Source organism: Anolis sagrei, chromosome 1 (genome assembly GCF_037176765.1).
Source record: "Anolis sagrei isolate rAnoSag1 chromosome 1, rAnoSag1.mat, whole genome shotgun sequence".
NCBI lineage: Eukaryota > Metazoa > Chordata > Lepidosauria > Squamata > Dactyloidae > Anolis > Anolis sagrei.
In genome coordinates, this window is record NC_090021.1 from 121,584,505 (window position 1) to 121,599,823 (window position 15,319).

Sequence of the window (15,319 nt, forward strand, 5' to 3'; positions counted from 1 at the left end):
TTGATATGTCTTTTACCTGTTTCATATAATATAGTGAGTTCAAGGATTTTGGAACACAGCATTGGGAAGCCAGGTTTTTGTGTTGTACTTTTATTTTTATTAAGGTAAATGTTTCCCTTGACAAGTCTTGTTGTGTCCAACTCTGAGGGGTGGTGCTCATCTCCATTTCTAAACTGAAGAGCCAGCGTTGTTCGTAGACGCCTCCAAGGTCATGGGGCCATCATGACTGCAGCGAGTGCCGTTACTCTCCCGCTGGAGAGTATTGATCTACTCACATTTGCATGTTTTTGAACTGCTAGGTTGGCAGAAGCTGGAGCTAACAGCAGGAGCTCACCCTGGCCCCCAGATTTGAACTGCCAACCTTTTGGTCAGCAAGTTCAGCAGTTCAGAGGTTTAACCCACTGCACCACCAGGGAACCCATTCTTATTATGTTGTTATTAAAAATATGAGAGTGAGTCAAAAATTATCCACACTCTATCTATAGAATTTATTTCAATCAACTTTCAGAAAAGACAAGTACATAAATTTTCAACATAATCTCCCTGCTTTTCAATAAATTTTCTCCATCTGCCAACAAGCTTTCATATTCCCTTATTTAAAATGCTTTAGACCGTGCTGTGAGCCACAAATGCACCACTGTCTTCACCTCTTCATCAGGCATTAATCTTCCTCCTCGTAGGGGTCCAAGCAAGTGATAGTCCAATGGGGCAAGATCAGGAGTTTAGCTTTAACACTTCAAAATGATTTTTTTAAAGGGTGTTGACACTGACAGTATGGGCTGTGGTGTGCAGACGTGCATTGACATGCATCAACACAACACCCTTGGATAGCCAACCTCTGTGTTTTGTCTTTTAGGCTTCAACTCTTCACTGTAATGAGCACTATTGATTGACCTTTCTTACTGCATACTCCTCTTCGTTCGTGCAAATCACAAGGGGACAGCCATTTTTTCTTTCACCACAATTGCAAATAAACACTTTCCAAACTAAACAGCAGTGACTGTGAAGACAGTGACCTCACGCAGATGGCACTAAGAAGACAGTGCAGCCAACAGGAATTTCAATATTACCAGAGTGCAAATAATTTTTTACTCGCTCATCTTCATGTGTATGTGTGTGCATAGAATAATGAGAATAACAGAGTGTCATAGAAAAGCAGTTTCGATGAGAATCTTTGCATGTGAACTCAAAAGAATCTCTTAAATCTATCATTTCTTTGAAAACTAGGTCTTGGACAGTTGGAGAATACTTATGGAAGGCAAGGAGAGCAATTCTTCCTTACTCATTCCCTGCCTGTTTTCTGCCCACTGCATTGATCTGCTGACAGGGAGGATCAAGTTGAGTATGTCCAGGCACCATCATGCTGCCAGAAACAGAAGCATGTTTTCAGCATTCCTGGGAATGTTTTGTGTTGTTTTGAGTCATGGTTATCATGGCTTCGGCTAGCCAGTCTTTGGGAGATTCAGAAAATTTCTAGACTCAAATTGACCTTTTCTCCTTCAGCACTGGGTCCTCAAACAATGAATGTCCCAGACCAATTTCTCCAATGGCTCTGCTGATCATCTAGCTCCATGAGTCACAGGGGCATAGCATCCAAATCCAATTTAAAAACAAGTGATAATCATGTTATTTCAGTACATGAGGCAGAAAATCCCACAAGTCCCTCTCCCCATTCTGGCAGTAATAACAAATCATTAAGCTATTTTGCTATTTTTAAGGACTCCATAGTTTCCAGTGATGAATTATATACCTGAAATTCTGGATGACATCCATGCATTTATTGAGTAGGCTGTAGACCATGAAAGCTAATGCCACCAGACTTGTATTTTTGCTGCAACAGTTGAATATGGTTACCACTTTAGAAAGTGACATAATGAAGTTTCCAGCTGGAACTGATTGGCCCTCATTAATTCCTCATCATTTTAGGATGGAAAGCCAATTAGCATACCCATGCTGCATTCTAGTTCCGTGTCTTTTCATGTAATAGAAAGAAAGCATTCAGACTGTTGCTGCATACATCTTATTCCTTTGTAAAACATGCAAGAAACCACATTCCAGAGCTGGATTAATTGACACGTGACTTACCACCACAAAAAAATGTTGTGTGACTTTAGAGGACCACTGCCATTTAGAGTAGATGAAATTGGATTACATAGGCAAGTAGTTTGTCTTGGAGTAGGACGACTTCCAATGGTCCTTCCAACAATAAATTTTAAAAAAAAACAATTGGCTGCCCATTCACGACAACAGAAGAGGCAATGATCTGATTCCTCTTACGGTAGAGGGGCAATGACTACTGCTAACAAAAGACTAAAACAGAAAGTAGGGAAAGACTAAACCAGTCTGTTTAGCCCACATCTGACCTCAAGATCGAAATGTCTATCCACCAGTCTGCTTCAGTTCAAACCATAACATCCTAATATGAGTCTCTTGCAGAAGAGTCATAGAGGGGGAAATAGGCAAAGGTGAGTTGAAGGAAGGAAGGAAGGAAGGAAAGAAGGAAGGAAGAAACCCTTCCTTCCTAAATTTAAAGTTTAGAAAAAATCTTCTCTAATCCAAGATGGTGACCATTCAGACTGTACAAATAGGATATATTGACTCACCAACCCAGACATTGGGTAATGGCTTCTAGAACCATCCAGAAATTATCTGACTGGGGGATTCTGGGACCATTGTTCAAAATAATAAGTTTCCAACCTCTAAATAGTCTCCCTAGACAAAAAATTACTCTAGCACATCACTTTGAAAGGAGAAACTAACCAGCTTGGATGCTTTCTCTTTGTGTATATGCATGTGCCTTCAAGTTGTCTGTCCATTTATGGTGAACCCAGGAATTTCACAGGAATTTCTTTGGCAAAGAATGCTCTGATGTGGCTTTTCCTGATATTTATTGGAAGTGCTATTCACTAGTTAAATGTATGTGTAGGACTTGCTCTTTCTCTCAGTTGTGTTTTGCCGTGTCAACACACATGGAAGAAATTCACTGAGCAGGAGCTCTGAATTTCATTCAGCACTGCATCTTCTGTCAGTCAACACAAATGCAGAGTGTGATTCATAACAAAATCTGCCTGTTTACAAAACAGCAAGGATCCAAACAGGCTGACAACTAGATGTATCTGTTTTCAATATTACAGTGAAGCTTTTCTCAGATTTGTGGACGCATGTATGAAAATGTTAGACAGTTGGTAATGCTGGGAATCTGATCAATTCATGGGGTTGGGTTCTGTATTAAAAGAATTATGCCACATTAATGGGCACATTATCATGATAAAGAATTACAAAGTAGCATAATTTCAGAGAAGTACTTACCTAAGAATTTATAGCTGCTCCAGAATAATTCTATATGAAGTTAATCATAGCGATGCACTGGATGACCTGGAGTTCCTAGAAATGTTGTCTCAGATAAAAATTGTGTTATTTTAATTGTGGTGTTTACATTTTCATGGTGGTCTTGCACCCCTAACACCAGTGAATGTGATGAGATGACTGAATTTTGTTGCTTAATTTTAGTGTGCTATCCAAGGTGTTGAACCTATTTGGAGGAAAGGGTTCAGTATGCTGGATAGCTCCTTGCACACTGAAATATAATCCAGAGCAGATCCTTCCTCCCCAACATGGAAATAATCAGCAGACATTGCTTCTATCAGTTACTACTTGCTATAGCTTTGACTTTTGCATTAGAGGTTTATTATTAATTTAAAAGGCTTGCACACATTCCCTTGACATTTCAATTGGAATTTACATTGGAGTTATATCCTCCCTTGTGTCTAGCACAGTATAATGACTTCAACTGCAGCAAGGACATGGTGTCAATATTGCTTCTTTAGATTTAAATTACTATCTGGATATCTCCACCAATATTAGAGATGGCAGCATTTTTCTCTCTCCCCCCTCCTGAGATTTAAGAAACATGGTTATTTCATTTGTTCAAATCTTTCTGAATAACCTTTACTTTTAGTCAGTCCAATTATTTTAAAATTTGAAACTAATTCTCTTATGGCTGAGGAGTGAAGAGTGAAAGTCTATTTGTAGCTATAGGGATAGGAAAGATCAGCACAGCATATTTAACATTGGTCAAGCAAGCTTAGTTGGTATCCAGACTCTTTTTTTCTAAGAAGTCAAGTTGCTCTCCATCTCTCCCTCTCCACCTTCCTCTCCTTGGTAATTATTTAGTAGAAAACAAGTCTTCTAATTTTTGTTTGATTATGTTTTGTTTGATTTATTGATGCTAGGTTCTAATGTTGTACTCATATGTGGGCTTATGCAGGATTACTATGTTGGTATTTGTTTGTTTTATGGAAGCATTGAATGTTTGCCTCTTTGTATGCTGGAATTTGCCCGGATTCCCCCTGGGAAGATATGGCAGAATATAAATAATAATAATAATAATAATAATAATAATAATAATAATTATTATTATTATTATTGTACTGACACAAAAACACAGTATGTCACAGCAAATGAGATCTATATACTGAATTTTGTATAGTTGTGTTTCAAAACTCTTTGTATTAATGTTATATGTCAATTATGATTATGATTTATAGTGCATTTTATTATTGTTGCCCACCTTAACCATCATTTTTTGATGGAACAAGAAAAGAAATATTCAACCAATAAGAGAACAGCCCATTTCAGCTGTGGATCCCTCAAAAACCTATACTAAACTCACTATTTTTAGTTGTTCCTGCAAGGCAGAAGTTCCTGCATGGTAGGCATTTGGACTGGATGGCCATTGTGATATCTTCCAACTATATGATCCTGATATATTATTATCTCTACTTTTTCCGTTGGTGAAAAAGGACAGGATATAAATAAAGAAGAAGATGATGATGGTGATGATGATTTGAAACACAAGATGATTCCACAGCAGACACTCTACTGGCTGTTGTATTGGATCACACTTCCTAAGTGTCTAGGACTGTGTGATGTATCAGCGAATAATGCATGCAGATCCCAGTAAGGTGGCCTTCTGCAGCTGGCAGATGGTAATCTTGTCAGTGCCAATTGTGTTTAAGTGCAGGCCAAGGTCTTTAGGCACTGCACCCAGTATGCCGATCACCACTGGTTTATTGTTCAGTGTCAAGAGCAAATGTGACTCAAGCGATGTCTTTGTGGTTGAGAATTTACTTCCTCTACAGTACTCCTTATAGAAGTCCTGAGAGGCAAGGATCTTCTGGGTCTCTATTGGAATGTCTGCACTTCTAATGGCCCTTCCACACAGCCCTATATCCCAGAATATCAAGACAGAAAATCCCACAATATCTGCTTTGAACTGGGTTATCTGAATCTGGATTCCAATAACCCAGTTCAAAGCAGATATTGTGGGATTTTCTGTCTTGATATTCTGGGAAATAGGGATGTATTGAAGGGTTCTTAGAAGGAATTTTAGTGTCAAGAAAAAGGATCTTAAAGAGGGTGGATGCTAAGGCTGCCCATTACATCTTGGTTTGGTTTCTATAGAGTGTAGCATTCTAGATATAAATGTGACAAAGTGGAAACCAAAGAACTGATGCTGCTGAAGCTGCTGGTGACTTTGCTATTGTGCCTATGGCCCCTTCCACACAACTGAATAAAATCCCACATTATCTGCTTTGAACTGGAATATATGGCAGTGTGGACTTAGATATCCCAGTTCAAAGCGGATATTGTGGGATTTTCTGCCTTGATATTCTGAGTTATATGGCTGTGTCGAAGGACCCTTAGACTTTTCTTTGTAGTGCTTAAGAATCCCCTAAAAGAAGAACAGTTTAGGCCAGCTTTCCTCAACCTATTGCTCTCCAATAGTTTTGGACTACAGCCTAAGGCTGAGGGGTTGATGAAGCTAGCACCTAAAGCTGCTGAAAGACATCAGATGTTGGCAAGAATTTTTAAACAAGAGCAGTAGTTTTATCCTACTAGGCAATTTGAAAAAAGTCCATTCGGTACAAAGATCTTTTAGCACTAATGCTAATGATGTACATTTGTACATTGCTTAAAAAGTGTAGTTTATGTGAGTTCATGGGAAGTGTGTTAATATTAAGCCATTCTTTCTCTGGAAACAGTGCCTCCGAAGGCCTGAGTGAAAATTTCATGAGCAATCTTTCATATATTTTGTTTCAGCAAAAAGGATTTGTCAGCTATTAAAAAACTTGATATTTCGCTATTTGTTGGGAAGATTAAGATCCTTGCTTGGTTATTAGTCTCTTCTTATGTATGAAGGACCAGGTAGAGTGATTACATTTAGCCCATGCCAGAATTCATCCTTTAATCCCTCCATTTAGAAGATCTTGTCAACATAAAAATGAACACTTTAGTAACTTAGCTAAGATGTATGAAATTCCATAGAGCCAGATGGTCTTACTGAATCATTTATGATCTTGAGTTGGCAGTGTGTGGGGGACATGCACAAAAGCTCCAGTTCATTTTCGGATGAGTGAATGGTCCTGAACTACAGTCAGGAGAGGGTGCAGATGACAGACTGATTCTCAAGTGGATGTGCCTTATTCTGTAGCATGACCTCCATGAAATAGGATCCTCTTTGGTGGAGGCATGAAGGGTACCACTGTGTCCATTCTAAAAAAATAATCAGAATCAAGGCTATCCTGCAAAAATCAATCCTACGGAGGCACGGGATGCTACATGATTGAGGTAGCCAGGCTCCCAGGGCATTTACTAAAATGTTAAAAAATGGCTACATTGTCGAAGGATTTCATGGCCAGAATCACTGGGTTGTTGTAGGTTTTTCGGGCTGTATGGCCATGTTCTAGAAGCATTCTCTCCTGACATTTCACCTGCATCTATGGCAGGCATCCTCAGAGGTTGTGACCTCACAACCTCTGAGGATGCCTGCCATTGATGCAGGCGAAACATCAGGAGAGAATGCTTCTAGAACATGGCCATACAGCCTGAAAAGCCTACAACAACCCAATGGCTACATTACTCCAACTATAGATCTTCAGCTTATGGTGGAAAATCCATACCTAATTCAACAAGAAGACTATTCTATGCGACAGTAGATACAAAAGAGAAATCCCTCCTTTGCACCAAAACCAAATGAGGCTCATTAGGCTGCAATACACTTGACAAAGCTTGCTCTCTCAGAACGTAATGACAGATGCATCCATTCAATAATAAAAAAACCTCTATTTATATTCCGCTCTATCTCCCCAAAGGGACTCAGGGTGGATTCAAAACATAAAAGGCAAACATTCAATGCCCGAATACAACAACAATACATCCATATTAACAAAATTTATACAATCCAACATATAAATACGAATTATAACTGAACAAACTAAAATTAAATAAAAAGCACAGCCTGTTATAACAGACATAAGACAAAACATCAAATGGAAATAATAAATTCCCATTTCTTTGGGGCAAATCCATTAATAATTGCTCAAGATATCTATTGAGCTGGTGGGGTGAGCAGGGCATGGATATGGATGGCAACTATTAATCAGAGGTATAATGGTAGTAATACCAACTACTATTCCTCCTCCTTGTAAGCCAGTAAGCAGAGGTATGTCTTCAGCTGTTTTTTGAAAGTGGGGAGGAAGGAGGCCAACTTTCAATCCTTAGGAAGTGTTCCGTCTCCCAGGAGACTGGGTTTATTGTCTTTTTGGGTTGCTTAAATTGGTTGCCCCTTGCCTTTCTCCTAGGCCTCTGCAGCCTCTGCAAAGGCCTAAAAAGTTAGCAGCCAGAGGCAGGAAAGCCAGTTTTCAGGCCCTCTGCAATAATTGGCCAAAGGGTAGCTCTTTGGGCACGCCCCTGTTTCCAGGATAGAAGCAGCCATTTTGGAGGTCTCCCTGCCCCTTCAGTTTTAGAAAGAATCCATGATGTGCTGCTGGCAGACAGGTACCTCAGAAAATATCATTGTAAAAACAATTTAGCTTAATTTAGTTATAGATAGATAGATAGATAGATTTAGTATAATAGATTAATTTAGTTTAATTGAGTTTAATTGAGACCGATAGATAGATAGATAGATAGATAGATAGAGTGATTGAGTTTAATTGAGTCATAGATAAGGAACAACTGAATATAGATAGAGTTTATTAATATAGATGGATTTTATTATTCATTGATTGTTTTGTAGTATTGATAAGCTGAGCCAAGTCTACCAGGACTTCGTGAATAAATACCCTGTTTATTGTTTAAAATTGAAGTGGACTCAGTTATTCCAGAAAGCTCAATCTGCCTAAAGAAAGACCCCAGCAGTTTCGCCCAGACATAGATAGCAGCACGTCAAAGTTTTATTTTAAAGCGTCTGGGCGTAACGGCACAGGAAGGGAGTTCCAGAGGTGGGAGGCAGCCACGGAGAAGGCCCTTTCTCTCGTTCTCACCAGCCTTTCATGGGACGGGAGTGGAAATGAGAGAACCTCCTCCGATGACTGCAGTGTCCGAGTTGGTCTGTAGAGGGAGATGCGGTTTGTCAAATAGTCTGGACCTAAGCTGTTGAAGATAAGATGATCTTTAATATAGTCTTGTCCTGAACTGCATCGGACTCCAAAAGTGTCAACACTTTGAACACGGCTAAAGTTCTGTTGGAATCCACTGTAGATCTTTTAGCACTGGAATTATATTTTCATGATAGGAAGCCTTTGTTATCTAATGAGCTGCCACATACTGCATTTGTTACAACTTTCAAATGAAGCCCAAGAAAAACTCTGTGTAGAATAATAATAATAATAATAATAATAATAATTTACTTCTAGACTGCCCTTTCCCCCCAGAGAGACTCAGAATGCATTACAGTACTCTGATCATAAGGTTAGGTAAAGGTAAAGATTTTCCCTGACATTAAGTCCAATCGTGTACAACTCTGGGGTGTGGTACTCATCTCCATTTCTAAACTGAAGAGTCGGCATTGTCCGTAAACACCTCCAAGGTTATCTGGCTGGCATGACTGCATGAAGCGCCGTTACCTTCCCACCAGAGGTTGTTTTGTTTTGTTTTTTTGTCATGTCAGCAGCAACTTGAGAAACTGCAAATCACTTCTAGTGTGAGAGAATTGGCCGTCTGCAAAGACGTTGCCCAGGGGAAGCCCAGATGTTTTGATGTTTTATCATCCTTGTGGGAGGCTTCTCTCATGTCCCTGCATGAGGAGCTGGAGCTGATAAAGGGAGCTCATCTGCGCTCTCCCTGGATTCGAACCTGCGACCTGTCGGTCTTCAGTCCTGCCGGCACAGGGGTTTAACCTACTGTGCCACTGGGGGCTGATACCTATTGATTTACTCACATTTGCATATTTTCAAACTGCTAGGTTGGCAGAAGCTGGGGCTGACAGCGGGAGCTCACCCCATTCCCTGGATTCAAACCTGTGACCTTTCAGTCAACAAGTTCAGCAGCTCAACGGTTTAACCCACTGCGCCACCGGGGTCTCTGATCATAAGATTATTATGGGCTAATACTATAGGCTATCATTCATGGCCGAGTATGATTGTCTTCCAAGGCAAGAGATGGTATTTATGTTTGTTTCCTCCCACAGTGGTACCCTGTTGCTTATGGTGATACATACATTTCCATAAATAGAAAACAAGTTGAAAACAACTATGCACAAAAGCCTTCGAGTGGAAGCCAAGGTTGAGTGTTGTAAAAAGAATCAGAATACAATAAAGCATTTAATACGTGGGAGAAAGGTATCAAACACTTTATTATCCCATTATACATAGTGAGAAATCAAATTTAAAAGGCCAGATGTGTATTTTAACATGCATCCATCCTGAACCAAGAAAAATTACCATGAAACACAGAGGACACAAAGGCACATCTACACTATCACATAATCTAGTTTCTGAATCTAGGTTATCTGCTTTGAACTGGATTATATGGCAATATAGACTCAAATAATTCTGTTCAAAGCAGATAACCCAAATTCAGAAACTGAACTATATGGCAGTGTTCATCCAGCCAAAGAATGCAGTCAGAAACTTTCTGATTCAAATGCAGGCATATTTTTTGTTGCCATATGTGTGTGTCTATTCACTCTGACAAAAAGAAATCAGGCATGGAAGACAGGCTTATATGGAGAACACCCTATTAAAATGAATGAGGTTCAAAGACAGTATCAGTATGTTGTTTCAGATTTCAGTAATTAAATGTAGTAGGAATACATTAAGATTCAGAGCATCATTACTATGCAATTATACCATAAAAACAATGCATTACTTCTGGTATTGCCTCAGCCTTATTGCACAATGTCATTAATTTCCTGGCATTGTTGTGTTGTAGGGTCATTGAAAATGTGCTTTCTTAACAAGTTAATTAATCTTTTGTCCACAATGATTCCTAAGGAAATCCTTGGCAGAGACCACACCTGCTGCTTGTGCAGATTTTTCTTGTATGTTCAAATCACACCGTAACCCTCTCTCTGAGTTTTCTTTTGTTTTCTGCTATACCATCTTGGTGGCACAGTGGGTTAAACCATTGAACTGCTGAATTTGCTAACCGAAAGGTCACAGGTTTTAATTCGGGGAGTGGCATGAGCTCCCGAAGTTTGCCCCAGTTTCTGCCAGCCTAGCAGTTCAAAACCATGCAAAGGTGAGTAGATCAATAGGTACTGGGAAGGTAATGGCACTCCATCAGTCATGCTGACCACATGACCTTGGAAGTGTCTACGGAAAATGCTGGCTCTTCGGCTTAGAAATGGAGATGAGCACCAATCCCACAGAGTTGGACACAACTGGGCTTAATGTCAAGGAGAAAATGTTTACCTTTTTATACCATCCTAACATTATAGCATTATTCCAATAAAACCAATTCCATTATGAAACAATGCCATGAGGAAGGAAAAACTGGCACAGTCAAAAGCATGGCAGTCTCTTTTCTTTCTGCAGGCAAAAGGAGGGAAATGTCTCTAATAGAAGAGTTATTCCAGTGAAAGAGCTGAGCAGTTGCACAGGGCTTTGTAACAGACTGTATACTTGTACCATCATTACATCATTGCGGCATCATTGCACCATTATAAAAATTAGATGAAATCATGAAATGAAATCATGACATGAGGAGCAGGGTACAGCAGTTGATAATGACACCATTAATGAAGGCAAAAATAAGCAAATAGTACTATTAAAATAAAATTGTGGCAAGGGTTTAACAGAGAACACCAGAAAATATTAACAGATTACAAATGGAAGAAATGTGACATAAAGACATAGTGTGTCCACAAGACAAGCATTCAAGGTTCTTTTTTAAACAAATGGCTTCTTTTAAAATTTGGGAAGGGACAGGGAGGATTTCAACATAGTTAAAACTGTTATTTTGAAAAATTGAAGCATGTTTGGAATTTGTAGTATGTGTCTGGGGAATTAATTTTCTTTGTTTTCGCAACTTTGCTCAATAGTCTTCTATTAGACTCCTTGTAGTCGGGCTTTAGGCCAGGTCATGTAACTGAAAGAGCCTTGGTCTCCTTAGTAGATGAACTTGACAGGGGAACCTGTCTCAGTTGGTTCTCCTGGACCTCCCAATGGCCTTCGATACCGTAAACCACAGTATCCCTCTGAGGCACCTTGCAGGAATGGGGCTTGGAGGTACTGTTTTAGAGTGGCTCTGGTCCTTCCTGAAGGATCATTGTTAGGGGGACAATTGCTTGACCCTGCAGCCATTGTCCTGTGGGGTCCCACAGGGTTCAGTACTGCCCCCACATTGTATATGAAGCCCCTGCATTCATACCTTGGGAAGTCAGACTTGGCCATGGTGATCCAGGCTCTTGTTACATCTCAAATAGACTACTGCTACACAGTCTACATGGGTTTGCCTTTAAAGACTGTTCAGAAGCTTCAAGTAGTCCAATGGATGGCAGACAGATTTCTAACTGGAGCGGCACGCAGGGAGCATACAACCCCCTTGTTGTGCCAGATCCCTGAATGCCAGTTTGCTACCGAACACAATTCAAAGTGTTGACTTTAGCCTATAAATCCCTAAATGGTTCCGGTCCACCTTACCTATCCGAACACATCTCCCTTTATGAATCAGTTAGAGCATTCAGATCAGCTGAGGGGGTCCTGTTCTCGGTCCTGCTGCCCTTGCAGGTGTGACTGGTGGGGACAAGAGACAGGGCTTTCCTGGTGGTGGCCCCTTGACTGTGGAGCTCCCTCTCCAATGAGAATAGATCTGCCCCTCCTTCCTGGTGTTTAGAAACCAACTTCAAATTTTGCCATTTACTTTGCTGCAAACTGCTCCGAGTCCCCCCAGGGGTGAGAAAAGCAATATAAAAATGAAATAAATAAATAATATTATAAGGAGTAAAACAGAGATGCAAATAAAAGACCTATCTTGGGAATGAGACATGGATTAAAATCAAATATGGCACCCAGCCTCCCAGCCTCCAGATCGCATTAAAAGAAAAAAAATGTTAATATTAGAAGCAACCTTGTATTCACTGAACCACCACTCACTACACTCTTGAATATTATCAAACTAAAAGCCACATTATCATTGAGGGGACACCTGGACAATAATAAGCTCTTGTGCATATTTTTCTTCCCCAAACCATGTATTGAGTCAGCAATGTATTTCTGAATTTCTTGATGAGAGATCATGCTTGGAACCAAGGGGCCCTTTTGTTTTCCAGTTAAGGATTTGCAGTGGCCTTGGATTACAACCCTGACATTCTCCTTCTCACCTCTTCATTAGCAGCCTCCTGTGATCGGATCATCAGATCTCTCTTCTTGACCTTGAACATACCCTGAGTATAGCTTTCCCTCCTTCCATCTCTTTTCTCACACATAAAGAAGCCTAACAGACACAAACTTTCAGCAGCAATGAGCGTGATGCATTTTGCTTTCACACAGATAATTAATTCTGCCTTGTCCTCGTAAGAACAACACATCACTACAACGCCTCCCTCTCTGTCTTCTCTTGAACAAGAAGGTGTCCAGTGGCAGGCCTATATTTGGGGCCCTGCCAAGACATTAAATTTACAATCCAATTGTCCTGAATTGGAAGAAACAGTCCCACTTAATCCTCATCACATTTTTTCAGTTGCTATAAAACTATACCAGCTTCTCCCTAACCGCATTGTTACCTCTCTGCTCCTAGCTTTGTTCAGTTGTGCTTTGATTGTGATTTTTCTGCATGGCAAGGAGTTGGAATAGATGGCCCACATGGTCTCTTCCAACTCTCTAATTCTGTGATTCTGTGATTTATTACAAACTGTGTTCAAAGTGCAAAAGAAGTATATACTTGATTTACTCAGCAAGGGGGAAGGGAAAGGAAGGAGAAGAATCTTGGTCCTGACTATTTGAGCAATCGCATCTCCTCTTACAAACCAGACCGGTCACTATGGTCTGTGGAGGCGGCCTGCTCTCAGTCCCATCTGCATCTCAAATATGACTGGTGGGAATGAGAGAGAGGACCTTCTCTATGGTTGCACCCACCTCTGGAACTCCCTCTCTAAAGAACTAAAGCTGGCACCCTCCACCTCTCCATTAAAAAACAATTGAAGATCTATTTCTGCTCACTAGCATATGGAGAGGAGAAGGATTAGAAAATAAGAGATCACTACCAGGCCTTGCTTGAGAACTATTTTGTATCTGGGCTCTGCTAGTTCATGTCAGCCCAATTACCATCATTGGCCACATAACCAACCCACACAACTCCATGAGCTCCAGTTGTCTTCTTTCAATTAAGGCTGGATGTTTGTCCAGATTTTATGTCCTTATATAATTTTTGTCTGGCTACATATGTTCAATTTATTGATGTTAGATTTAATTTGATGTTAGGTTTTATATTGTTTTCATCTCTTAGTCTACATGTTCTTCCTTCCTTTACCCATCTTGACCACACACTGATGTTGCTTTCCCCACACTTGCTCTATTTGTCATTTGTAAAATAAAGGACAGCATGCACTACAGACAACAAAAATTATAAGCCCATAACATTACCAACACCTGAGCGGAATCAAATCCAGCAATCAATGATCATCGGAGGACTTTCGGATTGCATGGTGTATTGGCAATGAAATTAACTTCCATAAGAAACAGACACATGACCACATACAGCGCTTATCAGATTGCAGAAAATTCTAAGTGTTCAATGTGCTTACTCATGGTTCTTTTTAAAAAGCTGATCCAGCTTTCTGCTGATTGAATTGCTTTTATGCAAGAAAAACTATCTTCTGTTGATTGGCCTCAAAAGTCAGCTGGCAGAAAGATCTGCTAGTGGAGTCCAAAACATCTGGAGGGCAGCAGGTTGTGCAGGCCTGGCATAGACAGTGGAAACATAATATGCCGAGTACCTTCAATGTTGCATTTCTTTTCAATAGTGCAGTTGTACTCATTTGCCATTTCATAGTCCCGCAATCGTACTTCTCCACACCTAGTAATATTAACTTCCTGCACTATTACAGTTTTTATTTTTTTAATTATTATTTTTATGTTTAACACAATTCTGTAATGTCAGCATTTTTTTTTAAAAAAAGCAAAGATACAGTATACATAAATAATAAAAGAAAAACAGTAGATGGAGAAAGGTCAAGAGTCTCCAATTCCCTGACATCACATCACTGCTGGCAAATTAGCACAGCTGCCCAGTTTGGCTTTAAAAAGAAAGTTAAGGAACTTATCTGAGCCTGGCTCCTGTTCAATTTCCAAATGAAAAAGGCAGCAATGCTGCATGAGAATATAATCCTCATAGGTATACAGGGCCCCCTGGTAGTGCAGCAGGTTAAACTGTTGAGCTGCTGAACTTGTTGACTCAAAGGTCGGTGGTTCAAATCCGGGGAATGGGGTGAGCTCCCGCTGTTAGCTCCAGCTTCTGCTACATGCAAATGTGAGTAGATCAATAGGTACCTCTTTGGCAGGAAGGTAACAGTACTCCATGCAGTGATGTTGGTCACATGACCTTGGAGGTTACTATGCACAATGCTGGCTCTTTGACCTAGAAATGGAGATGAGCACGACCCTACTGAGTTGGACACAACTAGACTTAATGTCAGAGGAAACCTTTACCTTTACATAGGCATGCCTGGGACCTAAATAAATAAAGAATAGCATTGTTGCCATGAGGTATTCTGCCCAAAGTGCACAACAGACTGGGATTAGACTGAATGCTTTTGCTTAAAAGAGGAAGCAAAGGATGAAGGAAGAAAGGATGCTAATTTGGTACCTATACATCTGTTCCTGTCTTCATTTGAAATTAGATTTTTCTCTCTCTCTTTGGAAAACTAGTCACTTTGATATTTTTCCCTCATTTAAATGGATTTTTGATTAACATCTCTTAATGCTGGATACACTACAAAAGTGCTATATTGTGAGATTTTCTTTTCTTGGCTGGAAATTATTCTGGCAGAAGTACTGTTGTGAAATGCAAACAATTAGGCGACCCCTGTTTTCTT